Here is a 24,406-nt window from a genome sequence, read left to right as displayed (position 1 = left end):
CCTTCCTTCCTTCCTTCCTTCCATTTCTTTTTCTCCAGCTTTCTGGCTCTATAAATTTGACTACTCTATATACCTCTTATAAGTAAGATTATAAATATTTTATTCTTTTCTGATAGGCTTATTCTACTTAGCATAATATCTTCAAGGTTTATACATGTTAGACCATGTGTCAGAATTTTGTTCATTTTTAAGACTGAATGGTAATACACTGTATATTGCTATAATTTATTTCTTGAATTTTCCCTCAACAGCCTATGTGTTGAAGGCTTAGGAATGTTGGGAGGTGGTGGATTTTAGGAGGTGTTGCCCATTGGAAGTAAGTTAGGTCACTGAAAGTGTTCCCTTAAAGGGAATATTGGAACCTGGGCACTCTGTCTTTTTACATAGCTTCCTAGCTGCCACAAGGCAGCCTAGTGGAAATTGTCAGTGGGTTCCTTTTAGATTTTTTGAATAATACCAGTGTAAGAAAATATCTCAAGTTTAAATTTATTTCTGTATATACTCAGAAATAGAATTGATGAATCACATGAGAATTTTATTTTTTAATCTTTAAAGTATCTCTACACTGTTTTCATGGCAGTTCTACCATGTTTCTTCCTACCAGTATCATTGTAATTTCTCCACATCCTTGCCAATGCATGTTATTTTATGGGTTGTTCATTTGATAAGTTGCTATAATGATTGTGAAATAGTTATCTTATTGTGTCTTTGATTTGCATTTCCCTAATGCTTAATAATGTTGAGCACCTTTGGAGAAATATCTATTAATGTACTTTACTCATTATTTAATTGGATTGTTTTCTTTTGTTTTGTTGTTGAATGATAAGAGCTCTTTTTTTTATTGGTTGTTCAAAACATTACAAAACTCTTGACATATCATATTTCATACATTAGATTCAAGTGGATTTATTTAGTCTGGGTATTAAACCCCTTAATGTTCATCTAGATTCATCTAGATTAATCATACTGAATGGGTAAAAAAAAGGTGGCATACATACACAATAGATGAACTCTAGATAGGGCAGAGGGGTTGGAAGGGAAGGGAGGGTGCATGGGGTTATTAATGATGGTGGAATATGATGATCATTATTACCCAAAGTAAAGGTATGAAGACACGGATTGGTGTGAATATACTGTGTATACAACCAGAGATATGAGAAATTGTGCTCTATATGTGTAATAAGAATTGTAATGCATTCCACTGTCATATATAAATAAAATAATAATAATAAACCCCTTATCAAACATATATTTTCCAAATATTTGACCAAAATCTGAATTGTCTTTTCACTCTGTTTATAATTTATTTTGGCTCACAAAATTTTAGTCTTATGTAGTTCAATTTATTACATTTTTCTGTATTAATATGAACTTTGGGTTTTATATCTAGAAAGTCATTGCCAAATCCAATGTCAAGAAGCTTTTCCCCTAAGCTCCTAAGCTTTTTTTTATAGTTTATGGTGTTTCATTTATGTTTAGGTCTCTGATATATATTTGATTTATATATTTTTATATATTTACTCAAATAAAAATGTCTAACTTTATTCATTTGCATGTGGATAGCCACTTCTCCTAATACTCTTTTTGAAAAGACTGTATTTTCCCCATTAAGTGGTTTTGGTACTCCAGTCAATATTCATTTTACACTGTGTATGAGGGTTTATGCCTGTGCTCTCTATTTTGTTTCACTGGTTTATATGTCTATTTTTATGTCATTACCACATTTTGCCACAGGCTTTCAAATCAGGAAGTGATATTTAAATCTCCAACCTTGTGTCAATATTGTTTTGACTATTGAAACTTTTGCCTATACGAAGTTTAGGGTAAATGTTTCTAATTGTATAAAAAACCAATTTTATGAAGATTGCATGGACTCTATAGGTTTACTTTTTGTAGTATTGACAACTTAATAATACTATATCTTCCATTCTATTAATACAGGATGTCTTTCCATTTACTTATATCTTGTTTAAATTTTTTCATCATTATTTTATGGTTTTTACTTTATAAATCTTTCACCTTCTTGGTTCACACACACCATTTTAAAGACAGTTATAGGCCTTATCAGAAATATTAGCTTTTACTATGAGTACTGACTACCTTCAGTATCGTGAAAGGCAAAAGTGTGATCAGTGTTATAAGAGACAAAGGAAATTCTGTAATCACAAATATAATATAAGGCTCATTTATTGAGTTAAAGCCTGTTACCACATTCAAAAATAGTTATAAATGGCCCAGCATGGTGGCACACGTCTGTAATCCCAGTGGCTTGGGAGGCTGAAATGGAAAGATTGCGAGTTCAGAGCCAGCCTCAGCAAAAGCTAGGTGCTAAGCAACTCAGTGAGACCCTGTGTCTAAATAAAATACACAATAGGGCTGGGGATGTGGCTCAGTGGTAATCCCCAGTACAATAAAAAATAGTTATAAATAGTATGGGCTCTAAATGCCAATTCATACTATCAAAACAAATGCTTGAAATATGATTTTATAAATAATCACATAAAATATTTCTCTAAGTCTCCATGCTGACATCTGTTCTTACCCATAAATTTCTTATCCCACATTCACTATTTCAATAGACATCAGGTATGAATAAACACTATGTAGTCTCAATAATACTGACATCTCCATTTATTTATAAATTGTGAAAGAAGATTTAAAACATGTTTAGATAAAATAGTTTTTATTTAAAAAGGAGCTAAAATTCAGGATTGTTCTCCTGATGCATTTTGTGTGAAAATATTACATTTCAGTATGAACTGGTAAAGCCCAATCCCTCACTCCTGAATTTGTGGTACTGTAATTATTGTCATTTATTATTTACAAACTATCTTCATTGTACACAGAGCTCACAAAAAAAAGAAAATAATGTGCCTAGACTTCTAACCAGCTTCTAGGGAATGAGTGGCACCTGAAAAACACTTGACTACTTAATTATATAAATAATCTGAAATCATAAAGAGATGAATTTACCAAAGGTCTCTACTAGTGTTTTATCCATAATTTAAATAGAGGGGAAGTAAAATAGGCATAGACTGTAAACCATGCATTTACTTGATTCTATGATCATTAAAGGTATGATATCTTAAGAAGTAACAGCTTTCCAAATACTATGCTATACATACATCCACATTCAAAATGCTTTCTACCATTTCTATTGCATGCATTTATCCTTAAGATTATATATCACTTACTTCTTTATCCTATTATATACTGAGACAAAGCTATTCTTACATCCATTCCTCTAAGTAATATTGCCTTTAGCTATAATACACATCATCCCAGGAACACACTGATATTCATAGCCGTTATTAGTTTGTCTCAACTTCTTTACCAATTTTAGAACTGGGACTGTCATTTTGAGACATTTTGAAGAATACTGAAATTTTATATTAACCATCTCCTTGGTGAAGCCCATAGTTTCCTTTCTCATGTTCTTCTAAATAAATACTGCTGAAATTGAAATAGTTTTTAAGTAACTTCTGTTAATTGCATTTCAGTTCTAATTAATACTCATTCACTATGTATGCATTGATCACACAAGCTTCTCTGAAGCTTTGTTAGTTTTTGGACTATTCTGAGAGAATTGAAAAATTCCTTCAATAATAGTAGCTGGATTCATTTTTATAATATGTTATTTAGAATATATACAGCTATATTTATAAATGTGTTTGACCCATGATTTTCTACTTCTGTCTTGTTGTCTGACTTTGAAATGCAATTTGCATCAACCTAAAATAGATTGAGAATTTTCTAACCTCCTCCAGAAAATTTTAGTAGACTTAGAAATGGCTTTATTTTTTTTTTCAGAGAAACCATTCAGCCTTGAGTTTTCTTTGTCTCAATATTTGTATCTATTCGTTCAGATTTCCTAGTTTAAATGTTTTTGTTAAATACTATTCTTTTACATTCGACTTTAATAACTTGTATATTTCTAGGAATTTATTCATTTCATATAAATATTCAATGTTATCCAATAAAGTTTTTCATAATGTACTTCTCATCTTTAAGTCCATACCCTCTTCAGTGATATCCTTTTTTCTCTTTCTTACTTGCTTATTTTTGCCTTCTCTTTTTCACTAGATGAATATTGACAAAAATTTGTACTTGGATCTTCAAAGAACCAAATTTGGGCTTTGCTAATTCTGTTTTTTTTAAAATTTTTGTTCTATTTCATTAATTCTGCTTTTTACTATTTCACTCTTTCCTCTGTGTGTCTGGTTGAGAATGGGCATTTAACTGAAAAATATCCTCCTAGGGTCCTTTTAAACTATGTTTCATGAGCACCATTTTTATTACCACTTGCTTATAACTTATTCTTAATTTTCTATTGTGATTTCTAGCATTTATTATAGGTCATTTAGAAACACATAAATATGGTGCATGCCTGTAATCCTACCACTCATGAAGCTGAAACAGGAGGATCAGGAGTTTGAGGCCAGCCTCAGCAACTTATCAAAGCCTTATCTCACAAAAACAAAAAGGGATAGGGGTGTAGTTCAGTGGTAATTCACCCCTAGGCTCTATGCTCAATATTGGCAGGAAAGAAAACTGTACTTTTTTTCATTTTATTGTATTTATTTTTTTCATTGTTTATTTATTTTAGTTCTAGGTATTGAAACCAAGGCTTCATACCATCTAGACCAGCACTCTTAAGATTGAACTACAGCCCCAGTCCCTATCTTACTTTTGTATTATTCTAAAATATATCCAAATCACATGAATAGAATAAAGAACTCCACTGTACTATATTCAAAAAGTGTTAACTTTTTGTCTTTTAAAAATACTTTTTATTTACTCTTTCTCTATATGAACATGTGCTCAAATAATTTTTTTCTAACTAATTTGAGAGGTACAGAAATCTCATGTCTTTACCCCAGCATATTTCAATATATACTTTTAAGGGGAAAAAAACAGTTTTATTACACAATCACTATGCAGTTATCAAAACCAGGAATCTATATTGTTTTATAGATTGCTGTTTTATCATATGCACTCTCTATATGTGAAATTTGATATTTATACCAATAGCATCCACTACAGCTATTTTACCTAGAAAATGTAGCATATTTAAGTAAATATGTAACATTTAAATTAAGTAATATTTAATTTTTTTCTAGTTTTGTGTTAGGTACTGATTGATTGATTCTCTCTGACAAATGCAAGTAACTATGTGCAGTTTTATTTTAGAAACTTACCAAAGTAGCTCATAAACTGCTATATTTTATATAACTGCAGTGATCTGTACCATACAGAAGGAAAACACAAGTGACCATCTTGTTTTGCCCAAGGCAATGCAAAGATATCTTTACAGAAATGGCCATTATGTGAGAGGAAAGACAACCAGGACAGAATATGATTTCTATTTGCTTCATGTTACATCACTAATTTTTAACTGTACAACAGAATGCATTATTGGGACACAATGTCAGTTTTATTAGTCATAGCCAGTATTTTGTTATGAAATATAAGTAAACAAAAGATATTAGACAAACATGTGATAAGGTAAACTATTATTACTTAAAATTTGGTTTCAGTTACATGTTATAAAAATAAGATGCTATATATAATGATATATATATATATATATATATATATATATATATATAATTCCCATTTGCCTTCACTGTCAAAATGATCTAAATAGCTGGATTAGATAATCATACAGTTAGGATTTCACTGCATCCCATCATTTATAAGGATAGGTAGTGTTTCTCTTTGCTTCTTCATTTCAACTTTTTTGCTCTCTCCAAAGTAGCTATCGCTGCCTTTATCCATTAGTGGGAAATGATGATAGGTTTAATTGTGGTCAGTTGTTACTCTAAGGGATTGGCACTTTTTGGTGCCAGTTTCATGTGGAAAAGATTTCACATAAGATGGTTGGTGCTGTAGAAGATAATGCTTACTGAAGTTAGCCAATCTCCCCCCAAAAAACAAATGCCAAATGTTTTCTCTGATATAAGAAGGCTAAGTCATAGTGGGGTAGGGATGGAAAGCATGGGAGGAATAGATGAATTATAGATAGGGAAGCGGGTGGGAGGGAAAGAGAGGGGGCAGGGGATTAGCAAGGATGGTAGAATGTGATAGACATCATTATCCAAAGTATGAAGACATGAATTGGGTGTCAACATACTTTATATACAAACAGAGATATGAAAAATTGTGGTGTATATACATATATATATATATATATATATATATATATATATACATACATATATATATATATAATAATAATTGCAATGCATTCTGCTATCATTTTTTTAAATCAATTTATAAAAAGATAAAGAAGAGTCTCTTGACTAAGAAGGTTTGCACCTGTCCTAGATGACTAGGTCCTGGATTATGCTTCAATGAACACAAACTCTGAAACCAAATTGCTATCTACATAAATGTATTCTGGACAAAAAAGTGGTTATGTTATGATAGTTGGTTCATCACCCCTTGATCTGGAAAAAAAAGTGTCATTGGAGGAAGTACAATAGCTTAAATAAGTGTAATTCTTATGAGACATTTTTCTAAGAAATGTAGCCATGAGATGACTAAAAAGCTTATGACATAAAGTTCTGGTAATTTTATAACAGAGGGAGTAAAACTTACTTGCTTTTCTATGCTCAACTTTAATTATTTATTTATAAGTATCTGACTTTTTGTTTAGTTTTGTTTTGTTTGTTTGTTAGTAGGTTTAGTTTGGTTTTTATTAAATTGGCTAGCTGTAAAACACAGTTGTGAGGTTAGTGTAACATAGTTCACCAGAAAACCAAACTAGGGAACCACATTTTGATGCTATTGGCTGACTGTTATTACATAATTCTTATTTTTCAACCTGACTTTTTAATTAGTGATAAAATAGAGAACATATGAATTTCTGGGTTGTAGTGTTCTCTGCTAAAACACATATAGAGAAAATTTTCACATTTTCAAGTTCTCCTTATACATTACTATCTATATTCTATTTCTCTATTCACGATAATAAATAATAACTACAAATGGTATTTTTATATATTTTTAATATAGACATACTTATTTTTACAAAGGTAACTATAGACTTTACCCTATTTTGACATCTCATACTCCCTCCACACAAAGCAAGCACTCACTCAGAATTTCAGGTAAAATGAAGGTTTGAGACAAAAAAAATGAAAGAAAAATATACTCATAAAATGAAAGAAAAATTTCTTGTTAAACTCATATTCTTGTTGGGCGTGGTGGCATACACCTCTAATCCCAGCAACTCAGGAGGCAAGAGGACAAGTTTGAGGCTGACCTCAGCAATTTAGGCCCTATGCAACTTAGTTGAGAATACATCTCAAAATAAAAAATAAAAAATGTTGGAGATGTAGTTCAGAGGTAAAGCAACTCTGGTCGTTAGAATGTCATTAGAGATTTGTTCCAATAGCTAATGCTCTACCACATATCAAAGTCCTTGTCAACTCTATCATTAATTCTTGAAAAATTCATCATTTTTTCCTTTTCATACCACCTCTTGTTTTTTTATCAATAATCACACAAATAAACACAAATGGAATTCTAAGGACTTTCATTGAAATACCTCGGGGTGTATATTTAGACAAAAAAAATCACACAGATAAAGAGATTTTTATGGGGAAAGAAGATAAAAATGGAGCTCTTTAATCTATTTAGAATCTTATAGATGGACATGAAAACATAGCATTATTTTAATGAGATTTTATATATATTGATATTTTCAGTCAATAAATTTCAAGAATAGTCTATCAAACTAGAAAGAATAAATGAAGTTTTCTCCACAGACCACCACAAACTCTGAGCCAAAGCTGTTCTTGGATTGGTTCCCAGAACTGACAGTGACTTCAGTAGGAGTTGCATACACAAATTTCAACATTGAAATTAGCTGATGGACAGGATGTTATTACAAAGAGAAAATCTATAAAATGTTTCAAATATCAGCAACAGCCAAAAGGAAAAAAAATGGCAGTTAATCAAATGTCAAAGCAACATCATGTAGAGCCAGTTTTGTCCCTAGGAAAGTACATGTGGTTCTTTGTGACTCAGTCAAGCTTCAACTCAGACTAAAATATATGACTTTTTACTTGTCAAATTGGAGGCTTTAATCAAATGACAAATCAATGTAATCTGTAAAGACCAAAATATAATTCATCAAGAAAACATTAATATGTTTTGAAAAAATTAAATTATAAAAAATAAAATATTTAAAAACATTTTAATTAGCATGTAACAGATTCAAATGAATATAGCTCATAACACAACTGGATTTGCCCTTTAAAATGTAAATTTAGTTATATCACCTCTTTTATGGAACTATTCCATGGTTCCATGAAATTATATATTCATTCCTTATATAACAGATACAAAGTAACTTAACATGAAACTCAAGGCTTGGCTAATGCCTGGCTTTTACCTATCTTATAGCCTCTCTCTACCATGATTCTCAAGCACCCACACTTTCTTTCCACTACATAAATTATCTTCAATCCTTTATCCTAGTCTGTATTTCAGACCCTTTATATAAAGATGCATTTCTCCTTCCTGGGAGCCTCTTTCCTTCCCTCTTAAACTAAACATTATTTCTCCATTTAGCTCAATTAAACAGCATGTGTAGTCTACGTATTGTATTGTCTATAATGCCTAGGACTTTGCTTTGTAGATCAGGAAAAACATGCAATAAATATATGTTGAGTGAGTGAATGAAAAATAAATAAATAATATCAAGGCAAATTTAAATCATCATCATCATCATCATCATCATCATTACTGGTTAAGTTACTTCAAAACAAACAAACCAAAATAAATAAATAAATAAATAAATAAAAGCTCCGAATCACTTATACATTTCATTTAGTCATAGATAGAAGCTACCTAAGCTACTGCCTAATAACAGACAGTTTAGTATATGGAGAGGACATTAATGTCTATAAGGGAAGGCTTTAGTCATTTTAAGAGGTCTTTCTAGAAACTGATTAAATATGTGAAAATATTTAAATTTTTGTAGCATGTTCTTTTAACCACCTTAGTGTGCAAAGGAAAGTAAACCTTAGTATTCATATTAAGTCCCAGGTCATGAAGTACTGAAACCAGCATTAGTAAGGACATTGAAAAGGATTCTTAAGATCAAAGAAAACAAGAATAAATTCCACAAGGATGAATTTCAAAATATTCTTGATGCTTCTCATTCACCAAGCATGCTGCTGTGCTGGCACAGTGGGTTGCTTTTAGTGAATCCCAATCTTGAACAGACTCCAAACATTGTTAAAATTGCTAGCGGCTTAATATTAATAAAAGGCATATAAATAATGTGTTGCTTAAATGTGCTGTCTTAAATATTTTAATAGTTAAAAGATATAAAGCTATTTATTAACATTAGGAGCTGTTAGGTCACAAGAGCCTAAAGTCTTAAAATATAATTAACAGAACACAATTAACTCTCATCAAAAAATAAAATAAAAGTTAAGAAAGCACAATAACTAGGGAAAGTGTAAAAGTAACTCTAATGAACAGAAAGCATTGGCACTAGAATTTCCAAAGACTCTAGACACTCAGAAGAGGTGGCAACAGTTTTGTAAAAAAAAAAAAAGTGATAATCTTATTGAACTATCATTTTTAGAAACCCAAAATTATTCAAATATGTTTCAGGTCTTTACAGAATCATCAAAGATTCAAGCATATAATCTAACGCATCTATGAGCAACCAGAAAACATGAGTAGGAAGATGTTTTGAAATAATTGTGTGTTCAAAATCACTTATGATGCATACATAAAATGAATTCTGTTATCCCCAAACAATGAGTTGTCTCATAACTATGGGTTGAGATAAATGTTTACAATGTCAAAACTGCAAATGGAATACGAAAGTATAACATCATAATTCATAACTATAACCACATATTCTTTATAATTTATATGTGAGTGTTTTATAAACATATCTTACTGGAGGCTGAGAAGTTAAGTAATTTACTCAACCATGGTAAATTAAGGGCCATTAAGGGGCGGGTAAAATCAACTTCAAGACTGTTATTTGGCTTTCAAGACCATAGTTTTAAGAAATATTCCATAAATATTACTGAGGAAAAAGAAATAATGTTCTTAAACCCATACTACTAACCTCAGAAAAATAATTGTAGAAGAAAAAAAAAAGATGTTTTTCTAAGGTACAAATTCTCCCATATTCAGTTACATCTGGGCAGAGGGCTCAGTTAGAGATAAACCTCAAAGGCATTTCTTGAATTTTCTGATGCCAATTCCCATCATTTTAAAATCTATACTTTTCTACTAGACTTCAATTCATTTGCCTTTGCATTCTGGTCAGACCATACACACTTACATATATAATCCATGTACTCTGAAATCACAGGAAGCTTAAAAACTTTAAGTATTAAGCAATTTCTATTGTCCATTGAAAATGCAACTTCCAGTTTTCTTCCTTTTGGGTTACTGATTTTAGGAGATAGGGAGTGAAACTGGGTATAATTCATCTCTTCCCCATATGCTATGGTTTGGTTATAGTTTGTCCCCTAAAGGTTCATGTGCTGAGGGCTTAGTTCCTATTTTGTGGCAGTGTTGTGTTGGTAGACCTTAAGAGGTGGGGGCTAATGGAAAGTAATTAGGTCATAAGGGTTCTACACTCATAAATGCATCAATGATATCTCAAGCAAATGGGGTAGGGTGTCATGGGACTGGAGTAGTTCTTAAGAGAGCAGTTGTTACAAAGCAAGAATGCTGCATGCATTTGCACCCTTTTGCATGCAGTCAATTCCTTTTCCACTTCTCTGCTGTGCTGTGGGGCAGCCAAGGAGTCCTTATCAAGGTGTTACTTTTGGGTCTTTTTAGTCACTATAATCATTGGCTCAACAAACCTCTTTTCTTGGTTATAGCGTCAGTTATTTTGTTATAGCAACATAAAACAGACTTAAAGCACCATGCTATGAAGTCCTACAGTGTGGTTAGCTTCAGGGAGATAAACTGAGTTAAATCAATCATTAAAATTCCACTATCATTTCCTGTATTATTTCAGAAATCCAAACAGTACAGAATTATTACATGACATAATGATTATTATTTATCTATATGTGATACATCAGATAATGAGGTAACACTTTTCTTCCATAATTAAGTGATAGATTTTTGTTTTTTTACTAGGAATGAACAAGGAAGCTTATTGTCCCCATGACTTTTGGCTGTAATCTTGTGACAAAAATAGAAGTTAGTCTAAAAGATAAGCCATTATAGGGAGACCAGGAATGAGCTTGGGCCTTGACTCTCTTACTCCTAGAACCTATCCAACTCCTCACTGTATAGTAATGGGTTGCCTTGTTCCTACAGTAGGTTTGAATTAATTTTCTTGTATTTGAGAGCATCTTAATTGATAAAAGCTATAAAATTTGGTTAATAAATATAAACTAGATCTGGGAATGTATATCTTACAGAAGATGTAGGTCTAACAAACTGCATAATAAATATTTTTTCTACCATTCACATTTATAGTTGAGAAAAAGAAATATTTTAAAAACTATATTTTATCTATTAGATTTTGCCCAATAGTTTCATATGAGCATAATATTTACTTAATTCAAAACAGAAAAAAGCAGGCATAGTGATACCTTGAGTAATAGCATAGCAAAACACTGTTTCTAAATATGCCAAAAGGTTAGGCTGTGTGCTCTTTCCCCCTTAAAACCATTCAATGGAATCATATCACATTTAAAATACTCTTTTCTAACCAAGATTCTTGCCTAACTCTTCAATTAATTTGGCCTCAATCTAAGGACCCATAAGACCATAGATTTCATACTTGAGGCCTCAGTACAAATGTCATTTCTTCTGAGAGGCTATATCTTTGTACCCCACCTAAATCCATATCCTTCTTCAATTATTATTAATCATCCTGTTCATAACTTTTATCACTAGCCTGAAAATATTTTGCTTAATTGTTTCTAATTTTTTTTATCTCTGTCATGATACTATAAATTCCATTCTGACAGGAAGTTTGCTTGTAGTCTCAGCATTAAATTCCCAGAAAATAGAATAGTGCCTGCCTCACAGCAGGCAATCAACTAATATTTGTTGAATAAATGAGTGAACAACTTAATAAATGAATGGCTTCTAAAAACCAGGGTTTTCTGTTTTGTTTCATAGCACTCTGGCTAATGTATGGGATATATTTTTTATTATAATTATAATTCTATGCTAGTGATCAATTAGATTTAAGAAGCCAAGTTTAAATGCATTTGCATGAGATATTCTCCATCTTGATACTATCATTTTTTCAATTTATAAATTAGTTAGGGTTCCCCTTTTGAGTGATCAGAAAAATCTTTGGTAACTGTAACTAAGGTGGGAAGGGAAAATTCCAAATGAGACCTGAACTCTTGCTGTGCAGGACTTCTAAATGGCCAATTCTACCTCCTACTCCAACTGAAAAATTAGACCCCCAACAACATTTCCTCGATAAATAGTTTGGCAATTTCAAAGCTCTGAGTTTTTTTCTCCGTTTACTTGACCTTAAATTACAGTGAAATCCACAAGCATTTAAAAGTACAAAGACTGCAAGGCCATTTCTGACACTCATTTCACATCTACAATTACCCAGCTCAAAACATTTGAGAATAACACTGAATATAAACCCTCCAACACTATTTTCTTTTTCAATAAAATAAAAAGACATAGGGTACCAGTCTGTAATCTGTTTTCCCACAAAGTTGAATTTAGGTTGACGATATAAAACTTTTTCATCACAGATTTAATAGACAACTACGCCTAACTCTTAAACAGGGATATTTCTGAGTTAAAAATATATCGGTTCATGTACCATTGGTAAGGATGATTGCTTAATCACTCATACTGTCAGTATTCAATTAATCATTCTTTTATTTTCTGTATCAGAAGCTTTGATATCTGGAGCCTAGCTGATCTTAGAGGTAGGTTGATTTTATTCCCACTAAAAGAATTTTCTTTCCCCACTGGTCTTCAACTACCCTAGACTGTGGTTGTCTCCCCTGCCCCCACCCCCATTTATTTAGCAGTCCTGGAATTATCATAGAGAATCATTAAAACAAGACTCTTTTTAAAATTGTTTTCTTAGTAAAAATACTCAGAAGGATTTCTCCATGTATCCATAGGACCAATTAAGAGGCAGGAGATAATGTAGCAGAATTTTGAGACATCATCTCTTTAGGAGATACTTGAATATAATTTTTCATAGACCACATTATTTGATGATGCTGTGCTGTTGTACCAATCACTGAATTTTATGGTTTTATGAATCTGCTAACTCACAGTTTATGATGGACATAGCAGGTCAAATAGTAACTTGTTAGTCAATGATTACACACTCATTTTCTACTATGGCCTAGTAGCAAGTCAGAAGCTGTTTCTCTAAGGAAGAAAATTATCTACAGAAATGAGTCTAACTTTGCCCTCACATCATTATGGTTTAGTTAAACTATTTATTATATATTTCAAAAATAATTATAAAAGAGGAGTTTGAAGGTTTCCAATACAAATCATAAATGCTTAAAGAGATGGAAATGCAAATTATCCTTTCTTGATCATTATACCATATGTGTGTGTATTATATAGACTCTATCCTATAAATATATAAAATTAATGTCAGTCATAAACATTTAAAATTTTAAATTAAACCTGTATTATCAAGGACTGGTGGCACACACCTCTCATACCAGTGACTCAGGAGGCTGAGTCAGGGGAATCACAAGCTCCAGGCCAGCCCCAGGAACTTAGTGAGATCCTTTCTCAAAAAATAAAAAGGGCTGGAAAAGAGTGCAGTGATAGAGTGCTCCTGGGTTAAATTCCAAAAATAAAATTTAAAACATTTAATATGTACTATAACTATGCCCAATAAGACTAGAAATGTAGATTATCTGAAATATTATTTTAAAGCCCAACTGTTTTATTTTTAAGCAATTCTTTTCTGAATTGCATCTATTTTTCATTCAACTGATATTATTTCTATGTACTTCATTACACTTTAAAGGCTATTTATAGCTTTTGTCACTTAGGTTAAAAAATAATCATTGGTTGAAAATTATTTCCAAGAAATTGATGGTATCATATTGTCATTTATTTCAAATTGCACCAAAGACTTTCTTTAGTTTTCAATTAAAAGACTTTCCTTAATATTTCAATTAAAACATGATAGGAAAAAAACTAAATTAGGCACATATTTAATTTGGTTATATAAGTACAGAGATCATTTTGAAAAGAAAGCTTTATACCAGATAAGTTCAAGTGAAGCATAAAGTGTTAAAGACAGTAAACTCCTGCTTTCATGTTCTTTTTCAGTTTTGTTGATTATGAGGTTAAACGGACTCAGTAATACAGTGCCAGCTCTTTCAAAATCCAGAACATGGCTTCAAATTGGAACAAAATCCTTCAAAATAGTTTCTTGCTCTCATTAAGTAAAATATGTTATTTATTTTTTTAAAAGGGATTTTTTTTCCTGTATTTTGCTGATCAGAACATATACTCCTCACAAAAAAGTTTGGTTGTACATGGAAAACGAATTCCAAGATGATGCTGTACTTTTGCACATGAGCAGAATGCTGGCAGCTAATCCCTCTGATTATGCAAAGATGGAATTATAGCAGAAATTACTGACAGGTTGGTAGGTTTGGATTTCCCACTTCAAAAGTACTGAAATGTTTCCTTTATGTTCTGTGACAAATGACCTACCTAGCAGCCTGGCCATGCAGAAACCTTGGAACAAACAGAGAAGCAGGCAAGACTGCTGATAATGGTGAGCATTGACTCTAAAAAGTAAACTTGTACTGAAAACAGAATTTTTCAGTATAATTGGATAAATATTCTTTGAGGAAGAAATGTTACATGACATGATTCTTGAATTATGATCAAATGCAGAGGTAGATTCTAACAACATTTAAGCACTGTATACAGTACTGATTTAGAAATAATATTTTTATGTAGTGTGTGTGAAATCCTTTAGTGTATATGTGTATATGTGTTTGTATATACATGTATATATACATATAAAAGCACATGAATACACTCATCTGTGTGCATACACATATATGTAAATATGCACTTGTGTGTGTTTATATTATATATGTATGTACATTTTGAGTAAGACCACAAATATATATTATATATATATATATATATATATATATATATATATATATATATATACACANCTCTCTCTCTTTTAACATATTATGACAATGTCTCATTGGTATTTTATCCACTATGCCAATCACAAGTTGATTATAAAATAATCATAGGTTATATCCCTCCTAAATCATAAATTTTTTAAATTATATATTTTCAATGGCCTATCAAATTGAATTGTGGTCAGTTGTCTGAATTCATATATATATATCCATTTTGAGCCATGATTATTTAATGCAAGTCACCTATGAATACATAGATTTTGAAAACTGCAGTTATCCTCAAGAAATGGAAGATGCTCAGCTTTCTTCAGCACCAATTATCATGCTATCATCTATTTTTTTAAAGATTTCCATGATTTTTTTCTATTCAGTTAAAAAAATGTACTTACCATAAAGATATAATAAAAGTTTAAGGTGATGGATGTGCTAATTACCCTAAGTTAATAAATACCCAATAATACACATAAATCAAAATACCCCATTGTATCTCATGTGATGAATACAAATATTGTTTTAGTCGAAAAATAAAATTCAATTTTAAATAGTTTTCTAACAATGATTCTTTAGCTCCATATACTTTTCAAAACTACTGTAACTCTAGTGCAATGGCTTCATGTCAGACAGCTGTGATGTAACCTTTGTTCATGCTGCCTCAAATCCGTCTTCCTGCCCCAATCAAGTTTTTATTCATTGACACTGAATTGAATATATAAGTCTGAATATCTTATTCTTCCCCTTTCTGTTCTCATGACTATAGTTTTCAAATTAGAAAAAACCCTAAACCATTAGTATCTTTATTCAAAATTACAAATTGTATTTTCCTAGGATACTTGCATTTGTTCCCCTTTATGCCCTCATACAGCAATTTGGATCAATTTATCAATAATTTGATAAATTATTATTATTTTTTTGCTAATTTAAAAAGGGTGATTATGCTAACACAGATGAAGATGTATGATGCCACCCTATATTTCAGATGATAAGCCACTGAAAAATTGTCATACAATTTGGCAAAATTTTAAAATCCAAAGATTTTTGCTATTCTTATCATACCACATCTTGTTGTATCTCAGCAAATGACCCCATGTTTTATTTCAGACAGAACACCAGGATATCCAATTATCATTCCTCTCTCAACCAATTTATTTCTATTTATAGTATCATGCCCTCCTTCTCACAAGTGTAAATATAAGTTTTTTCTATTGATTAACTCCATTTCATATTATATTTCTGTAGATCTCTTTAAATGTCTTCTGAGAGTCTTGCTTTCTGAATTATTATCCTAACTCTCGTGCTATCATGCTATTCTTTCTACCAGGTATTTTCTTTCAAAATATAAATGATATTGCTTTTCTAACTCTAACTCTTTTAAACAACGTACAAAATTCACAAAAATAAACCCACCTTTTTCACTGAATGTGACAGAAAAAGCTAGTTGTCTCAAAACATCTTCCCTTTTTTTCTTGAGTTTATGAGATTTTTGTCCTTCTGTTTTCCAGTGTTGTATTCTTAGTACCTTACTCACATCAGAGTTTTTCATTCCACATCAGTCTACTGGCTCCCACACTGTATATTAGCCAAAACTTCTATCATGACCACACCTATTTTTTTCTTTGTGTACTGAAATTCTCTATCCAGCTATCCAAAAGACACAAGAATTGGTATATACATAATAGAATTCATTGTCTTTCCCAACACAACCTATTATTTGTATTTGTTATGACAATAATAATTGCCCAAAGTCAACCTAGACTATATCTCCCACAATCAACTGCTGAAGATTTATTTACATTTCTACTCTTTTTGTATTTCTGCAATCCAACTTTTCATTTTGATTCTTTTTTGGCTTGAAGCATTTGAATAAGATGTGTTCTATCTTATTCCCCTTAATTTCTCATCCATGAAACAAATATCATCATGTTCCTTCTCCTCCCATGAAATCATTTAACTAGTTTCATATTCCCTAATGTTTAATCTAAAATCTACTGAATAGTAAATATGGTTCTCATGAGCTAATCTCTGTCAACCTGTGTGGACCTTATAACAAATATTTATATTATATACTCATTTAAATCCAGAAAAAACTAAGCCTTATACTGCTGAAACAAAACTGACCCCACAACCCTATGATTTACAGATTTTCTTCCATCTCCCTGAAATCTCCATTTTTCCCAAGTCTATATTATTGCACTTCTACTCATCTAAAAAGTTTCTCTCTTCCCAGTACTCCTTTCCTGGTATAGTCAAATATTAATCAAATCAACAAAAATAATCCATTGAACTCAAGATTTAAGACCAAAGATATTTTACTATATCCAAACTTATTTTACTCTAAGACTATTCCTTAATAGAACAAATGCTCTACAATGATAAAAAAAGCATATTTTATTTATATACTCAGTCCCAACAACTTAAATGACTATATATTGTTTATAAAACCTCAAAACCAAGCATTTATCTTCCCACTAATTGGTTTAGTTGTCTGATGGGGCTCAGAAGGGCTCAGCAGGACTTCACTCCAGGTCACAGATTGGGTTCAGGTTTTCTCCAAGTTTTTCATTTTGCCTTATGAGATACTTTTGTGTTCCCAGGAATAAAAGTATTAAAATCAGTTTGTGTATATTTCAGAATTATTTTTTCAATATATTTGATCATTCCAACTTTTAACTTCAGAGAATAAAAAATCTACTCATAGAAGAAAAATTTATTTAATATCTGGTAAATTAGGAGGAAATCCCATTAATATTTTTTTATTTATAGAAAACAATTGTAACTTGTTCTGGTCTATCTATATATTCATGTCCAGACAGTTTAAAAGTAGGCATCACAAAAGAAATATTGATTAAAAAATATTTCACATATCCCTGAATTCAAAATAAGTAATGGTACAGAACCAGGTTAAGTGTATAGAAATAGTTATTTGTATAAAAACAATGTGTCCTTAACAACAGTTACTTATGTATAAACTTTAGACAGATACATGATTGCATTCATAAAACAAACAACATCTATAGTAAATTTCAACTGTTTTTTTCTGGAAGTGATTAACTTTTTAGATTTTTTTATTGTAATAAAATGCAATGCAAGAAAAGCCCAAAATTCAATTGTGTAATTGTGAGAATGACATAAGTTATTGCTCTCTATATAGTATTTGTCATTTTAATGCCATAAAATGATTTTATAGTTAATAATAATAATACAGGATATTTCTCATAATTCTTCACTGAGTTATTTATAAATACTTAACATTTTATGGTATTTTTGTTATATGCAGTCTTTAAGGGGAAAAATGAATAGATTCTGTTTCAGGAGTATTTGGGGCTACATACCCCAACCTTCCTGTTGAAAACTATTAAGAGTGCTCTGTAAAGAGATTTTAAAGTTTCAATTATATATCAGTGATCTGGCAGGAAAATATGAGAGTATTGGGAGCCAAAAACTTAGTAAAAGCACAAACCTTGAGATAAGATAATAATTAAGGCCTTCTTAGACTTGGAATTTTTTGAAAGTCAATATTAGCTAATTAAAAGTAGTAATGCATAATTAATGAGTGAATAAAATAATATAGTAACATAATAAAGTTGGACTCATAAGAGGAAGATAATAGCAATAATACATTTTATTAAAAGATAGAAGTAAAATTATGAATTTCTAATAGGTGATGAAAAAATTAGAATAAATTATAGTGATTAGATAAAATTCAGCATATGTTTATGACATTTAAAAAACTTATATATGAGTTTTCTGGCACTATATTGAGGTTTCAGAAGTTCTCCCACTTTTCCTTTTTATCAGTTCAGCTGATTGTGAACAGCAGCGTACAGAGTAAGAACACTAAATCCCATGGCTTCACTGCTTTCAATATAAAAAAATGTCCAATGATGAGAATTTGGTAAGGGAAGCTTTTCGGTAAATGTGGGATTTATTATGTCTAACCACGGATATTTTGGCAGAAACGTGGCAGACAGAGAAAGTTAATAACCAAAAGGGGTATCTATTCCAAGGAAAAAATCACTGCCTATTCCATTTAGAAGGGAAACACTGCAATCAATTATTCACTAAGTATTTGGGTCATCCTCCCAGAAAATTAAAGGTGAGTTTTATCTCTGCTGTTAACAGTTTGGGGGGTTTCAGCAATGGCAGTAGTCAGATTAGCCTCAGTCAAGGAAAACCTATGTTACTGTATCCATACATCACTTCCATCCTGAACCTTAGACACATTGATTAAGAAACTATGGCAAATATATTATGATGGCTGGGAAATGAAGTACCTAATAACTACCTAAAAATAAATGACCTTATCCACTTGATAATTGATATCATCTACTGCAGCAAATTTACAACTTTGGTGAGCATATGTGAGATTCTCAAATTCACAATTTGAGTACAATCTAAGAGATTCATGTTTCAGAAAATTCAACCAAAATGTTAAATCATGGGTCGTTAACAGTTAAGACGTTTATATCTGTCTATCTCTCTTTTTAGGTAAAGTTTACATACAGCTATATAAGTAGATGATCCTCCCAAGAAAGCAATTCTAAGAAAGAATAATAAATAGAGTTCACTAAAACCAAAATCAGATCTATAGGATTAAAATAATAATATAGTCTTTGTATATTTTATAAAATCTAATTTTTTATCTTTTTATAGTATTATTTTATGGTAATATTTGTATGGTATTACTTATTTTTTATCAAATCTAATAAATCATGACATTTGTGACACTGAATTCCCTGTGGGAATGAAGAACAAGAATCAATGATGACAGACAATTTAAACAACAGGTGAATAGAGGAGGAATAAATTAAAGTAATTAAAATGGATAATTGATTGTCAAACAACTGCATTATTTATTAAGTTCATTAAAGTGAATTGTTTACCCATGCAGAAATTAAAAGAAAATAGTAAGCTAAACATGTCATATCACATATTTGATGTTAACAAGTCTAGCTTTCAATTAAAATATTCTAAGGAAAGCATTATATATCCAGGCAGTTGAAAATGAAGTGCATATCTTATTCCAACAGAAAAAATTCAAATACCTTATAAAAGAATCTTTATTTCCTTTATAATTTCTTGTTGGAGAACATACAATTGTAGCACTTTACAGCATCTAAAAAAGGACTTTCTTTGGACTATCTCCATTTGCAAGAATACAACTTTTGTCTAAATTTATTTGCCGAGATTGGAGAAATATATGTACAAGTACCCTGGGATACACAATTGCCATCAGGAAATCTGAAAAATGGAGGTGCATAAATCATTGTCAACTATAAAGCTGTCTAATATTGCTAGAAATGAGAAAGTACAAAAGAGGAAGAATGGATTAGCTAAAGGAACCCAAAGCATTTATCTAAGTGATATAAACATCATTTCTTTCAGAGAAAAATTTCAGCACCCCAGAGATAAGTAAAGTTCTATACCAACAAGCCAAGGACATTAAATTAATAAAGAGAGCTAAGGTGTTAAGGAGATCCACCTCTTCTGTCCTTACAAATGCCTGCCTAGAGATACTGTGTCTATAATATCTTAAAGCCTGTAAAGGTCATGTTTATATTTTCTTGTAGTTTTAGTAAAATAAAAATCCATGAATAAAAATAGCTTTAATGTACTGCATCAAAGATTGTTTCAACAGCTCTACAAAATAGATACAATTATAACTACTCTAAAAGTGATAAAGATTAACAAAGTCAAGCAATTTTTCCAAAACCACACATCTCTTATGTATGGAATTTGAATCTGGCTGTTCCTGACTACATGTATTTTCCACTATACCAGGGTGCTTCATGAAGTTGTGAAAATGACATTACATTTTTTATAAACACTATGAGATGAGCATGGACATTTAAGTATTTGCCAAAGAAAGCTCTCAGTCAAAGGTATAAAACTAGGTTCAATAATGGATGTGTTGTTCAACCATATGTAATATTTATTTGATAGAACTTGTCAGAAATATACCAAAAGTGATGTCCACTTCTACTGTGATTGTGGAGATAGTTCACCTAATTGTATACATGAAATGTGAAGATTTCTGCATAACATTATACTTCTATAAAGCTTTTACAAATTTAACTACTTTTAAAAAAAATATTGGTTCAGAAACTTTGGTCTATTCAAAGGCCTATTTCTATCTAAATTTGGCATATTTCTATCTAATTTTTAAAATAGAAAAATTGAAAAAGAATGAAGGAATTAAGAATAGGTAGGACCAACAATAGCTAAAAAGAAAATCTGAAATGTGTGTAACTTCAAATTATGTGTTTGATATTAATGTTTTATTGATGAGATCATTAAAAATGAACACATGGGACCTTGCATACATACCTTCCAAAAAATGCTTCTGTGGGATCATGTACACTCAGATAAAAGGAGACTTTGCAAAAAGTAGAAGTAAAAATTTGTTCACACAGCCTAAGACTGTTATAGAATTATAAAACATTTGGTATGGAACTGACCAGAGAGATCCTCTCTTCCTACATCCATATACATAAATAAATAGATGAGTAGATATCATAGAGATATTTAGCATAATATTGCTGTAAATATTCCCATGAAAAATAAGCACATTCACATTCAATTCAAGTATTAAGAGGATGTTATTTCTCAAACCTCTAAAATTGTAACAACCCCCAGTCAAATTTTCTTTCGACACTAAAAGAAAACTGACTCTTTGATCAAAATAATAATAATAATAAAATACCTTAGAATTCATCTAGTGTTGCTCCATCACTGTAGACATTATCTATCTAACTTGTGTCAAAGAAGGTACTTTCTACATTAATGAATAAAAATTGATATCTCTTTTTAAATACATGTCAGACCCTTTAAGGAATGTAATAAATTTGTAATTAGTTAAAATGTGATCCAATGATTCAAGACTGAACAAGATTTTTATTTCAAAGACCCTGAAAACATTCATGATTCTAATTTACTAAGACAGTCACTTTTCATTCTATTTACTTGTCCAGTCTGTGTCTAACTTGTTCATCAAACTACATTTTTTTTCAAGAGGTTATATGGTGAACTAGTTTTGAGCGTGAGTTTCAAGAATAGGTGAGATGTGACTGCAAGCTTTGCCTTCACCAAATACCTTGTTTCTTCAGTATTGAACCATAATGACTGGATTTTTTTTTAAACATAAAACAAGGCTAAAATCAGAACTTACTCTTAGCAACATGAGGAGAAATAAAATGGCATTCATTTTCTTACTTATACTCAACAGAGAAATAAAAATTATCATTTGGTGACCAAAATATCTAATTATCGATAAAACTTGTCTTCATGATTGTGAGTTTTGTCTGTGAACATTAGATAGTATTTCTCATACAAGCCCCTCATATTAGACAAATGTATCCACCATGCATATTTGATCTTATGAAGTATACGGTGATGAACACAGGAAACTATATGCTAGGACTTGACTCTTAGGAAAGAATAATCCAATCAGAAATGTCCAACTTTACCAAAGAAGCCCACTCCATTCTCCCTCATGATAAGAGAGTAAGAGAACAAAAAATGTAGGAAAAACACAGAAATAGATGTTCCTCTGCAAGGCAGAAAATATGAAGAGTGAAGAAGTACTCCCCACCCTAGCATTTTAAATGAGTGAAGTTTTAAATTTGAAAATTAATGAAAAGCACTTAGAATATGGTAATACTATTTTCTTTTTTTAACTCTTCTTTTCTTTTTATTGTTCAATAGTCAAATATGTTATTTTTAAATCATCCATCCTCAATTTTGATTTAATGTACCATCATTTCCCCAAGATATGAAATTTCAGAATCTCTTTGGAATACTAGGTAATATTATTTTCAACAAATAAAAAGTGGTATCATTTGGTAAATGATTAGTGTTTTTTTTCTGTGTTTCTATAATAAAAATACTCTAAAATACTTATTTGACAATGACTAAAGTGGTGTGGGGAGTGCTGTAAAATAAGTGTATGCTAAATTTTAAAATATAAGTCCATGCATGTATTTTTGTTTTCAAATCTTTGAACATGTTTTCCTTATTAGCATCCTGAGATCCATTCCTTCAGGAAAAGAAACTTCTATTAATAAGCACAAAATATGGTATACATTGCAGTCTAAAATGTGAGAAAAATCATGAAACAGATCTGATTATATCTGTCACAAACTGTTAGCAGAAGTTGTAACTATATCTAGAACACAATTTTTAATACATAGTTTCAAAAATGATTTCAAATGTTTTGATCTGATAATTGTACTTATGATAAAATATTTGAGTAACTTGCAAAATATGAAAAAATCATTGTAAACTGTAATTTTCATCTCAGTCATATTTTCACAGTACTTAAAAAAGTCCAAATTAATCGTTTAAAAATATAAGAAAAGATTCAACTCTTTTCATATGCTTTTAATGTAGCATTAAAACTGTTCTAATAAAGAACATGTTGTTAGTAGGAAAAATAATTATAAAGTGAAAAACAAGTTCATAAAATTATAAACTAAATCATTCAATAAATTTTATTCTATATTTATTAAAGACCAAGACCTGGGCTATTTTCTGGAAATATTATGGTACATAAAATAGATGTATCTAAAGTAAAATAAAAACTAGACAGTAAATTGTGATGCTACAAAGATAAACTGTGACATGTTAAATGTCTCTAACATTTAAAATGAAATGAAATAAACAGTAAAATGTTTATTTCACTGGAGACTAAATTTGAGAAAATTATATTTCATGCTTTTTTAACTATGTAAAAATGAATCCTAATGTTATGTGTAACTAAAAAGAAATAATAAAAATGTTATTTTTTCCTAAAAATAAAAAAGGAAAGCAGAAGTATCAAGATAACTAAAAGTCTCTGGACTGTGGAATCCTTGGGCTTCCTAATTATACTCTCAAGGAATAGAAGGTAAGAGGCAAAGTCTGAGATTTCACTGAGAATTTCCAAAATAAACAAAAACATAAGCAAAGAAGTAAAAGCTCTATTTCTCTGAGAAACACAATTTTCCACCTACAAAAATGTAAAGAAAAAAAAATAGTCTATTTCCAATTTGGTTCTCAGAAAAAGAGAGAGAGAGAAAAAAAAATACACACACACACACACACACACTCATTCCCCTTCATCTAGTCCACTGGTCTTTCTTCTATTTTGTTGGAATTCTCCCCAGACATACCACTTTTCCTTTCTCTCTCTGTTTTTTTCTTCTTTTTTTCCCCCTCTTTATTTTGGACTAGTTTTCACATAACAGAGAAAACATTTGATCTTTGACTTTCTGAGTCTGGCTTATTTC

The sequence above is a fragment of the Marmota marmota genome, unplaced genomic scaffold (genome assembly GCF_001458135.2).
Source record: "Marmota marmota marmota unplaced genomic scaffold, marMar, whole genome shotgun sequence".
Classification (NCBI taxonomy): Eukaryota; Metazoa; Chordata; class Mammalia; order Rodentia; family Sciuridae; genus Marmota; species Marmota marmota.
The sequence above is the reverse complement of the archived record's forward strand: the minus strand, read 5'-3'. Positions refer to the sequence as shown.